Source organism: Calonectris borealis, chromosome 1 (genome assembly GCF_964195595.1).
Source record: "Calonectris borealis chromosome 1, bCalBor7.hap1.2, whole genome shotgun sequence".
Classification (NCBI taxonomy): Eukaryota; Metazoa; Chordata; class Aves; order Procellariiformes; family Procellariidae; genus Calonectris; species Calonectris borealis.
Window position 1 is genome coordinate 220,926,457 of NC_134312.1, and position 12,425 is coordinate 220,938,881.

The window sequence follows — 12,425 nt, forward strand, 5'->3', positions numbered from 1 at the left end:
AACCAACAGAGGGATATCGTCCCCTTTGGTTCTCACATTTTTAGTTTTAACAAGATCAGTAGGACAAATAATATACAATACCACAAAGTTAATCCTTCAGCACAATGTAGATCAAGATATCTCTACGTGCAATTCATACATGCGATAATTTTAGCTTTAGTTCTTCAGTTCTTTCAGAAATCCACAGTTGTGGTGATGCTTTTTTACACAGGTATAATGTATCCACAAGTTTATACCCTTTACCTTTACTGCAGTGTAAGTGGTAAGTAGAACTAAATATGGTCCTTTCCACTTTTCCTTTAAAGATTCATCCTTCCAAGTGCGGATATAGACTTTCTCTCCAGGTTGGAATTCATGTACCAGTGAATCTAGAGGCAAGGAAGCTCGTTGATTAAGATACTTTTGTAAGGAAGATAGAGTCTGTGACAAGGACAATAAATAATTTGTTATCACCTCTCCTCCTTTTACATGCATTTGGTCTCCTTTTCCTACAACCAAAGTAGTAGGGTATGGTTTCCAATATAATATTTCCAAGGGACTCACTTCTCTGACTCTAGGAATAATTTGAATCCTCATTAATGCTATGGGTAATACAGCTACCCACTTCATTGGTGTTTCTTGACATGATTTTGAAATTTGTCTTTTTAGAGTCTGATTCATTCTTTCCACTTTTCCACTTGACTGGGGTCTCCAAGGCGTATGTAAATCCCATTGTATCTGCAGAAATTCAGTTACTCCTTGAGCTATTTCTGCTATAAAGTGAGGCCTATTATCTGAGGATATCCCTTCTGGTATACCAAACCTTGGAATCACTTCCTTGAGCAGAACTCTACTTCTCTAGCCTTGTTGGTACGACACGGGAAAGCTTCAGGCCACCCAGAGAAAGTATCTACCAAAACTAAGAGATACTTAAACTGGTTACCTTTTGGCAACTCAGAAAAGTCTATTTGCCAGTACTCCCCGGGGGAGTGACCTTCTTTCACCTTTCAGACTGGAGGTTTCTTTTGAAATTCTGAATTGTTTGCACAACACTGTTGACATTGTTGTACGATTCTGTCAGCTAATTCTTGCATTCTAGGTCCTGTGGCATATCTTTTGACACTCATGACCAAAACATCTGCTCCCATATGGGACTCATTGTGGGTTTTCTTCAACATTTCTCTTACTATTGCAGTGGTAATTAAAATTTGTCCACTTCCAGTTACCCACCAACCTTCTTTTGACTTTGTACACTTTAAATATTTAGCAAGTTTATTTTCTTTTTCTGAATATGTAGGAGGTTCCCACCGAATCTTTCTTGGAGGGATTAACACTCCCATCAGTTGTCCTGCCATTGCAACTGTTTTTGCTATTTCATCTACTTTTCGATTTCTTTTAACTACTTCTCTTTGTCCTTTCTGGTGGGCTTTGCAATGTATAATTGTAACTTCTTTTGGACAGCTTGTAACAATTTCAAAATTTCTGATCCATATTTTATAAGAATTCCTTGTGAAGACAATAGTCCACGTTCTTTCCAAATGGCTTCATGCGCATGGACTACTCCAAATGCATATTTAGAATCTGTATAAATATTTATTTTCTTGTTTACCACAGCATACCCAGCTTTTCGCTCTCCGTTGACCATAAAGCTACTCTAATCTGTAAAAAGTTCAATTTCTGGATCCATTAGTGATGCATCCTTTAAGTCAAGTCGGCTAGAGTATACTTGTTCCATCACATGCAAACAATCATGTTTCAGTTCTCCTCTTTCATCTATCAATATTAAAGTGGCGGGATTCAAAGTTGAAGACACTTTCAAAGTTACATCATCCTGTTCAATCAGTACCACTTGATATTGAGCCAATCGACTAGGAGAAATCCAGTGATGCGCCTTTTGTTCGAGGACGGCAACCATTGCATGTGGTACAAAAACTGTAGCAGGTTGTCCTAAAGTTAATTTCCGAGCTTCTTTAACTAATAGCACCACCGCAGCTACTGCTCTCAGGCATGCTGGCCATCCTTTACTTACTTCATCCAGCTGTTTGGAAAAATAGGCTACTGGCCTTTTCCAGTCTCCCAAAGTCTGGGTCAGGACTCCCAACGCCACATGTTGCCTTTCATGTACGTAGAGTATAAAAGGCTTAGTCAAGTCCGGTAGACCCAGAGCAGGGGCTCTCATCAACTCAGTTTTAATGGAATCAAATCCTTTTCGGCACTCTGGTGTCCATTCCAGAGTCCTTTAATAGCAGCATATAATGGTTTGGCAATTAGACTGAAATCTGGTAGCCACAGCCTGCACCGTCCGGCCATTCCTAAAAACCCTCGCAATTCCTTTTTGATCGGGGGGGAGCTATTCGACAAATAGCTTATTTTCCTTCTGCTCCCAATTCTCTTTTTCCTGAAAAATTATAATTCCTAAGTACGTTCAACAAAGTGATGGAAGGATTGTTACCTGGCCAGTCTTCCAGTTCTCTAGCAAGTACATTACCAAACCGTGTCGGGCTGTTCTTGAATCCTTGTAGTAACACAGTCCAGCAAAACTGTATTTTCCTCCTGGTGGTAGGGCTCTCCCATTCGAAGGCAAATATCTTCTGACTTTCCTCCTCCAAGGAGATGCAAAAGAATGCAGCCTTCAAGTCCAGCACTGTAAAATACACTCTATTTTCTGGAATCGCCAACAGCAAGGTATAAGGATTTGCCACTACTGGATGTACATCAACAGTGATTTTATTAATTTCCCTTAAACTTTGTACTAACCGTTACTTTTGAGTTTGGGGTTTCTTAACTGGTAAGATGGGAGTATTACATTCTGATTGGCACTCCTGCAGCAGACCAAATTGCATAAAAGTGTGGATTAACGATTCTAAGCCCACTCTGGCTTCTAATTTCATAGCATACTGTCTTTTCCTTACCAGCTGAGCTCCCAGTTTCAACTCTGTTTTTACTGAAGTGGCATTCTTGGCTCATCCTGATTTCTTAGAAGCCCATACTAGGGGTATCACCGTGTCCAGGATTTCTTCTGGGATCTGAATCCTCTCCTCTCCTTTCTCAGTCAGCAGACACAATTGGGCCTTCCATGCAGTCTCCTTAGGCACATGTAGCTAAATAGACTTATCAGAGAATGTTAGTTGAGCCTTTAATTTACACGACAAGTCACGTCCCAATGAGGGTAGAGGGCATTCTGGCATGTATAGAAATTCATGAGTCAATGTGGTGTTTCCAATTGTACATTCCATAGGTTTTAAAAATCGCCTAAGGGCTCGTTTTCCTGTGACCCCAACAACTGGCATGGAAGTTTTACTTAGGGGTCCTTTACAACTAGTTACTACAGAGTGTGTTGCTCCACTATCTACTAAGAAATCTATAACTTCATTCCCCAGCTTTACTGGAACCAGGGAATCAGCTGGAGAGATCTTAATACTTTCCCCAGGTCCTCTTCATTCAGAGTCAGAGGTTTCCAACATAATCAGATTAACATCTAGCTCTTGCCAGATCTCTTCATAGATTCAACAAACAATTTTTCCTTCTGTGGACATTCGTTTTTCCAATGTCCCTCTTTCTTACAGAAGACACACTGGTTAGGGCCCAAAGGGGCACGGCTTGGGGAATTCTGTCCTCGCCCTACCCTGTTCCGTTCATTTCCTCCTCTTCCTCTGCCTCGACCTCTACTTCTCCCTCTGCCTGAATTTCCAGCGATTGCAGCTGCTAGCAATGAGTCTTGTTACTTTATTCCTTTTTGTTTTTCCTTAAGTCTTTCTCTCTTTTCTCTTTCTCATCTCTATTATTGTATATCTTGTATGCTATTTCAATTAATTGTGATGCAGATATTTCCCCAGCTCCATCTACTCGCTGCAGTTTCTTTCTAAAATCAGAGGCCGACTGTCCTATAAATAACATATTAAACATTTTTCTGTTAACTTCATCCTCCGGATCTAAATCCGTCCATCTACAAGCAGTTTCACATAATCTTTCATAAAAGGCCGAGGGATCCTCCTCCAATCCCTGCCTTATTTCATATAACTTTGAAACATTTTTAGGCTTTGGTACTCCATGCTGGACCCCATACAGAATCAATTGCTGGTATTGTTTTAATATTGCTTTCCCAGCTCTATCATTCAATCCGAGGCAGGTTCTGGTTTTGGTACATAATTATCTACATTTTCACCTTCATTTCTCCTCCTTTTTACTGGACCCCCCTTGGGGACCAACATTTGCACGTCTTCAGCCTCCCACAATCCTTAACACATTTCTTTCCTTTTTCATATCTCTCACAACAATTCTTTTTCTTTCCTTTTCCATTAACATTTTCTGTTAACACATATATCCCATTAGCATCATTCATCAACAATTTAAATTTCTTGTGAGTTACATGATCATTTCTCAAAGTGAAAAACAAATCAACATATACAACTTCATCCCATTTCCCATCTGACAGCAAAATAACATCAGTTATAATTTAGTATTATAACTTACGGATCCATTTTCTGGCCAGACCTCACCATGGTCCCATTTATGATACGGTCACCATTGGTTACAATAAATTATCAATCTATTTTTCCTTAGGGGATCCCCTCCAAACTTATTCCAATTTTACAGGATGCATCCTAAAGGAGAGCATAGGGGTACCTCACTGGAAGCAGCCATACCCATATTACGCCTAATATTTTTTCCAAGAATTCCTTGGCTTCATACACTTGGCACTGACCCACTGTCGGTAAAGGTGAAATCTTACCATGCACCCAGCACCAACCCACTGTTGGCAAAGGCAAGATTTTATTGCACACCCAGCTCCGACCCACTGTTGGTAAAGGTAAGACTTTACCACACGTCTACATGAGAAGCCGTTACTTAAGCTCCAGTGCGGGCCTTTTTTTCTAGGCGTGTCTTATGCAGAGCAACCCCAAAAAGTGGCTACTTACCCCTGCAGTCCCTTGCCTCCTTGCAAATATCTCATATTGTGACGTTGCACCGTTGCGTTGCCTGTCGCCCATCAGTGGAGAGGAACCGGCGGAGTCCCCGATCAAGAGGTCGGTGCACGCTGGAGTCCTACCCGGTCCCATCTCCCGTCCGGAACGGCAGGACAATACGGGCAAGGCTAGAACGGCAGTCCCACCTGGATCGCCAAAACCGTTGTCCCTCGAGGGGTTCATTACCTGCTGTGCAATGAGCCAATCCCACACACAGAGCCGAGATACTTGTTTATTCCATGTCTGCGGAGAGATGGGTGCTGGGTGGTAACTCTACAAAGCTAGCACACCAAAATACAAAACAAGTCCTTATTTATATCTTAAAATGAGCTAACTGCCACCCATTCTACAAACAGATTGGTTGTTATAATTTTCTCATTACCATTTTGCTTTGTCATTCTCACCATTAACTTAGTGAGTGAGGGGATTAATGTGGTAGGGGGAGATTTCAGCAGTGGAGGTGTGGTTTTCGTATTATAACTAGGATAGGTTAACTTAGGACATGATCTTTGAGGAACTTGGCACAATTTTTACAGTTTGAAAGGCACTTCATTTATCTCAAGTTCATGCCTACTGGTTCATACCATCCGTTCCTTTCTTGTTCTAAAAATCAATTTATCAATATGTTATATTATAACAATTCCCATGTTATTTTAATTAACTATTTACAAGATTCAGCAGCTTTCCCATGTTACCATGCTACAGTGATGGGCCATGCAGCAGGAGTCATGTCCACACCGCGCTGTCCAGCGACTCATGCAGGCTGCTGTCCAGCTGGCACTGTCACTGGCAGCCACTTGGCTCCCACAGCTGCTGAGCTGCAGCTCTCTGCTTCCTGTGCTTGTTTTCTTGGATATTTGTTCCCACACTAGGAGCTCTCGTAATTAGGATCACAAAAGTGGTATTATGATACTTGCAGATCTCAGGGTTGTGGAAGGTTCAAGCAATTTTTGCAAAGGAGCTCTGGAAATGGTGCCTCAGATGCCACAGAGCTTGTCCCCCTGCCTGCGAGCCCAAGGGCAGTACTGGAGGGGGTGTTTCGGAGGTGTGGTGAGGCAGAGGGTGCTGTGACCCCATCTGCCCCAGGCCAGTTTGGCTCAGCTAGCCTAGTCCTTGTCCCAGCCCTGGTCACGAGCGCAGGTCATACTGTGGCTCCAGCAGTTCCCAGTTGCTTTCCTGCATCTGCAGAGCAGAGTCCAAGCCAGGAAGAGTCGGACAATGGGAAAACCACCTGCCTGGCCCAGGCTGCCATGTCTCCCATGCCAGAGCCGCACCGTGGCCCTCCAGAGCAGCAGCTGCCGGGGGGAGAGAGGCCCAGAGGATCTCTCTTCCCTCAGCAGCAGCACAAGGCATCACTAAAGAAGTCGGCTAATGCTTAGATTGTTGCAGGATCCTCTCCTAGGAAAGGCCAGGGCTGTAGCAGTCCTGCTGTTCTCCTTCCTGCTTTTAGCCCTGCTGTGCAGGCAGTGCTTTTCCAGCTGCGCCATGTGTGCAGCTGAGAGGTGGAGATGCCACGTGCCCAGGCAGGCAGTGTCTGCTGCAGACCTTTGGCCCTGCTCCCTTTGGGTGAAGGGAGGCAGCCAGGAGACCCAGTGGGCCTTAACCAGCTTCTTTCCTGTTCACAGACCACCACTCAGCATCTCATTGATGCTGGGACCTCAGCCCGCTTTCCTCAGGCTCACCCAAGCCCCTGTCTGGTCTCCGAGGTACTTCCCCTGTCACCTTAAGGCTAGTTCTTGTGTCTTCTAGGGGCCCACTGCTCCATCCCCATTCCTTGCAGGACGCCAGCACTCCTCTGTGGGTGCTACCCATAGCGTGAGTGTCTGTGCGAAGCCCTAGGGCACTTCTGGTCCCTGCAATTGGAAGCACATGTAGAGTTTCCATGCATGCAGCGCTGTGTGGTTTGCAATAGCTGGAGCTGGTTGCCTGCCCGAAGCTGTGCAGTTGCACCCTGCAGGTCCGGGGGGTGGGCAAGCAGGGGAGCTGCGTGGGGGAGACTGTGACCAGGGAACACAGGGGAAAGGGCTGGGCATGGTGGGTGCAGGGCAGCCATTAGAGGTTGGGGACATGGGGCCCAGTGCAGCAGAGAAGGTTTAGAGGGGACAGCCCAGCATCCCCTCACACCCAGCCAAGCCCTGTCATAGAATCATAGAATCATTAAGGTTGGAAAAGACCTCTAGGATCATTGTGTCCAACCGTCAACCCAACACACCATGCCCACTACACCATGTCCCTAAGCACCTCATCTACACGTCTTTTAAATACTTCCAGGGTCGGTGACTCAACCACTTCCCTGGGCAGCCTGTTCCAAGGCCTGACCACTCTTTCAGTAAAGAAATTTCTCCTAATGTCCAGTCTAAACCTCCCTTGGCGCAACTTGAGGCCATTTCCTCTCGTCCTATCGCTAGTTACTTGGCAGAAGAGACCAACACCCACCTCGCTACAGCCTCCTTTCAGGGAGTTGTAGAGCGCAATGAGGTCTCCCCTCAGCCTCCTCTTCTCCAGACTGAACACCCCCAGTTCCCTCAGCCGCTCCCCATCAGACTTGTGCTCCAGGCCCTTCACCAGCTTCGTTGCCCTCCTCTGGACACGCTCCAGCACCTCCATGTCCTTCTTGTAGTGAGGGGCCCAAAACTGAACACAGGATTCGAGGTGCGGCCTCACCAGTGCCAAGTACAGGGGCACGATCACCTCCCTGCTCCTGCTGGCCACACTATTTCTGATACAGGCCAGGATGCCGTTGGCCTTCTTGGCCACCTGGGCACACTGCCGGCTCATGTTCAGCCGGCTGTCAACCAGCACCCCCAGGTCCTTTTCCTCTGGGCAGCTTTCCAGCCACTCTTGCCCAAGCCTGTAGCGTTGCCTGGGGTTGTTGTGGCCAAAGTGCAGGAGCCGGCACTTGGCCTTGTTGAACCTCATACATGGCCTCGGCCCATCAATCCAGCCTGTCCAGGTCCCTCTGCAGAGCCTTCCTACCCTCCAGCAGATCAACACTCCCACCCAGCCTGGTGTCGTCTGCAAACTTACTGAGGGAGCACTCGATCCCCTCGTCCAGATCATTGCTAAAGATATTGAACAGGACCGGCCCCAAAACTGAGACCTGGGGAACACCGCTCGTGACCGGCTGCCAACTGGATTTAACTCCGTTCACTACAACTCTCTGGGCTCGGCCGTCCAGCCAGTTTTTTATCCAGCGAAGAGTGCACCTGTCTAGGCCGTGAGCCGCCAGCTTCTCTAGGAGAATGCCGTGGGAGACAGTGTCAAAGGCTTTACTGAAGTCCAGGTAGACCACATCCACAGCCTTTCCCTCATCCACTAGGCGGGTCACCTGGTCATAGAAGGAGATCAGGTTGGTCAAGCACGACCTGCCTTCCATGAACCCGTGCTGGCTGGGCCTGATCCCCTGGTTGTCCCGGACATGGCTCGTGAGCACCCTCAAAACGAACTGCTCCATGATCTTCCCCGGCACCAAGGTCAGGCTGACCACCCTCTAGTTCCCCGGATCCTCCTTCTGGCCCTTCTTATAGATGGGCGTCACATTGGCAAGCCTCCAGTCATCCGGGACCTCCCCAGTTAACCAGGACTGCTGGTAAATGATGGAGAGCGGCTCGGCAAGCTCCTCCACCAGCTCCCTCAGCACCCTTAGGTGGATCCCATCCGGACCCATAGACTTGTGAGTGTCCAGGTGGCGTAGCAGGTCGTTAATTGCTTCCTCTTGGATTACGGGGGGTTTATCCTGCCCGCCGTCCCTGTCTTCCAGCTCAGGGGGCTGAGTACCCTGAGGATAACTGCTCTGACTATTAAAGACTGAGGCAAAGAAGGTGTTAAGTACCTCAGCCTTATCCTCATCCTTGGTGGCAACGTTTCCCCCCGCATCCTGTTTTCATTAATATGCTTGTAAAAGCATTTTTTGTTGTCTCTCATGACAGTGGCCAGGCTGAGTTCTAGCTGGGCTTTTGCCTTTCTAATTTCCTCTCTGCACGACCTAACGAGATCCCTGTACTCTTCTTGAGTTGCCTGCCCCTTCTTCCAAAGGTGATAAACTCTCCTTTTTTTCCTGAGTCCCAGCCAGAGCTCCCCATTCAGCCAGGCCGGTCGTCTTCCCCACTTGTTCTTCTTACGGCACATGGGGACAGCCCGCTCCTGCGCCTTTAAGGCTTCCTTCTTGAAGAATGTCCAGCCTTCCTGGACCCCTTTGCCCTTCAGGACTGTCTCCCAAGGGACCCTCTCGACCAGTGTCCTGAGCAGGCCAAAGTCTGCCCTCCGGCAGTCCATGGTAGCGGTTTTGCTGGCCCCCTTCCTTACTTCACCAAGTATTGAGAATTCTATCATTTCATGGTCGCTAAGCCCAAGCTGGCCTCCGACCACCACATCTCCCACCAGTCCTTCTCTGTTTGTGAACAGCAGGTCAAGCGAGGCACCTCCCCTAGTGGCCTCACTTACCATCTGTGTCAGGAAGTTATCTTCCACACACTCCAGGAACCTCCTTGACTGTTTCCTCTCTGCCCTGTGGTATTTCCAGCAGACGTCCAGAAAGTTGAAGTCTCCCACAAGAACAAGGGCTAGCGATTGTGAGACTTCTGCCAGCCTCTGGTAGAATATTTCGTCTGCCTCCTCGTCCTGGCTAGGTGGTCTATAACAGACTCGCAGCAGTATATCTGCCTTGTTGGCCTTCCCCCTCATCCTTACCCACAAGCACTCGACCTCGTCATCACTATCATTGAGCTCTAGACAGTCGAAGCACTCCCTAACACACAGGGCTACCCCACCACCTCTCCTTCCTCACCTGTCCCTTCTGAAGAGCTTATAGCCATCCATTGCAGCACTCCAGTTGTGAGACTCATCCCACCATGTTTCCGTGATGGCGACTAAGTCATAGCTACCCCGCTGCACAATGGCTTCCAGCTCCTCCTGTTTGCCGCCCATGCTGCGTGGATTGGTGTAGATGCACTTGAGCTGGGCTGCCGATTTCTCCCCTGACATTGGCGTGCTGTCCCTAGGCTCTTCTCTAGTGAGCCTGGTTTTATCCCCTTCCCCCTTCGAATCTAGTTTAAAGCCCTCTCGATGAGCCCCGCCAACTCATACGCGAGAATCCTTTTCCCCCTGCGAGACAGCTGAACTCTGTCCGTCGCCAGCAGGCCCGGTGCCGTGTAAACCTCCCTGTGGTCAAAGAAGCCAAAATTCTGCCGATGGCACCAGCCCCTAAGCCATGTGTTTATTCGATGAGTTTTCCTGTTCCCTTCAGTATTCCTTCCCGCCACTAAAGGGATCGAGGAAAACACTACCTGTGCTCCTGATCCTCCCACCAGTCACCCCAGTGCCCTGAAGTCCCTTTTGATCCCTTCAGGACTTCTCTCTGCAACCTCCTCACTGCCAGCCTGTCCCCCCAGCCTTGTTGGTGGGAAGAGCTTTCTGTTGTGCCACAGGAAGGCTCCTGAACCACGTGGAGGTAGTTGCCTGTCAGGGCTGGGCGTCACCTGTCCTATGTGTTGAAGCATGGGTCTGCCCAGCTGGAAGTGGCCTTGGGTGCTGCCCCTTCCCGGGACCCTGTGAGGAAACAAAGACTCGGGATGTGCAGGGAGGTATGTGGGGCCCTGACGGTACCAGAATGAGCACCTGCAGGGCAAAGCGCAGTCCCTGCACCCAGGCCACATCTGGCTGTTCCTAGTCTGCTGCACTGTGCTCCAGCTGTGCAGCCCTTGCTGCTTCCTTGTCCCACACCCGGGCACGCAGCCCTTCCCGTGTCCCAGCCCTCACCCTGTCCCACCACGTATGGGGTGGCCCACCTTCCCACTCCTGATTCCCTGCTGCCCTAGACCCAGCCAGCCACCCTAGATGTGCGGCACTGACCCAGCAGCTACAGCTGCAGCCTGGAGGGACTCGCCGCTGCTCAGCCTTGATGTACATTGGCTGGGGGCCCGGAGTGCTGGGCAGCGTGCGCTGCCAGAGAGCTGCAGCCCACCCAGCTGTCCAGCTGGTTACAGCTTTGGGCAGGACTTTAAGTGGGATGAGATTTGCAGGAGATTATTTGCTGGATCTGTCTGGCCAGCAAAGATTAGGTTGCCCTGACAGAGCTAATTACTGTCACAAGCATCTGCTGCTAGTCTGACTAGCTGGTCTGCAGCAGGTGGGGGACAAGAGATTCTGAGCATCCAGTGAAGCTGCCAAGGTGTCCTGGGTGGAGCTCTGCTTGCTCCAAGTATGCTTGAGTGCTGTTCCTGCAGATGGAGGCAAGTGTGCCCCCTCCTCTGGACAGTTGGGATTACCCGAGGTCAGGCAATGCCAGGGGAGAACACTAACATCAAGGTCCTTCCTGCTGGCCAAAGACCCCTTTAGTCTCAGTGACAGAGCAGCGAGCATGCCCGGCATGCACTGGCATTGCTGTTGCTACCGGTCAGGGAGCTGGAAGGTGTTAGGTTATGTGATAAAGTAGCACAGAGAAACAGTAGCAGGCAGAGGAACCCCAATAGCCCAGTCAGAGAAGAGGACACCCTTCCCCAGCTCTGCCCAGGCTGTCACTGGCTCATGATCAACCCCATGGTCTGAGAGTGGCACCCATCAGAATGAGTGAATGGGAGCTGCTCTCCCAGTCATGCCACAGACTGAAGGGCACTGCCTAGGAGTATGTGACACGTTATGAGAGGCAAAATGCAGAGCATTTTAGGATTGCGCAAGACTTATTATGGGATGTTTAGCAGAGGAACTAAAAGGTGAGGAAAGACAGGGATCAAGGTGGTTTGGAGCAGAACAAAAAATGGGAAAACAGGGAAAAAGGGATAAAAGTGGCTGGTCACATGTAAATGGATTGACGGTCAGTACATTTGTCCGGCCATGTCCTGCATCTGATGACTGCACAGCCTGTCCTGTCTTCAACTCAATTTCTAACTATTTTCCTGGGTCAGGGGGCTCTATTCTGTGTGCATGTGTGTGCGTCAGATGTGTGTGGAGTCCGATCACAGGTTGCAGGGCCAGTGTGCCGATGGTGCCAGCAACCGGAGAGAGTGAGTGTAAGTGCGTGAGTGAGCGTGCCATTGCTAGCAAATAGCAATCCGGACTAGGCAGGGAGCATGTGAAGTGGCCTGGGAGGGAGGGGAGTGAGTGTGTGTTTGTGTGTGTGGCAGGACCACAGGGGAGAAGGCTGCCAGAGGGATCGGCGGAGTCCTAGCCAACTGCCAGAGAGACCAAGTGTGGAGATCAACTGAGAACCTCTTGTGTGTTTCTGTGTCTTAGGCAACAGGAGGTGAGGAGATCCAAAGGCAAGCTATTGGGTAGACTGATTTTCTAAGCCCACTTGCCCACAGGGATCCACAGCATGTGTGTCTCTGTGTGTATTGATGTCTGTAATGGGGGGGTCTGTGGCAGCTGGAGTGGGGCTGTGGCCTCAGGGACTCGTACATCTAGGTGTCAGCAGCTGGGGAGACTGGGAATCTGGGGGCACCTACTAGGTAGACTGTGTGTCTAAGCCCAGATACTGGAGAG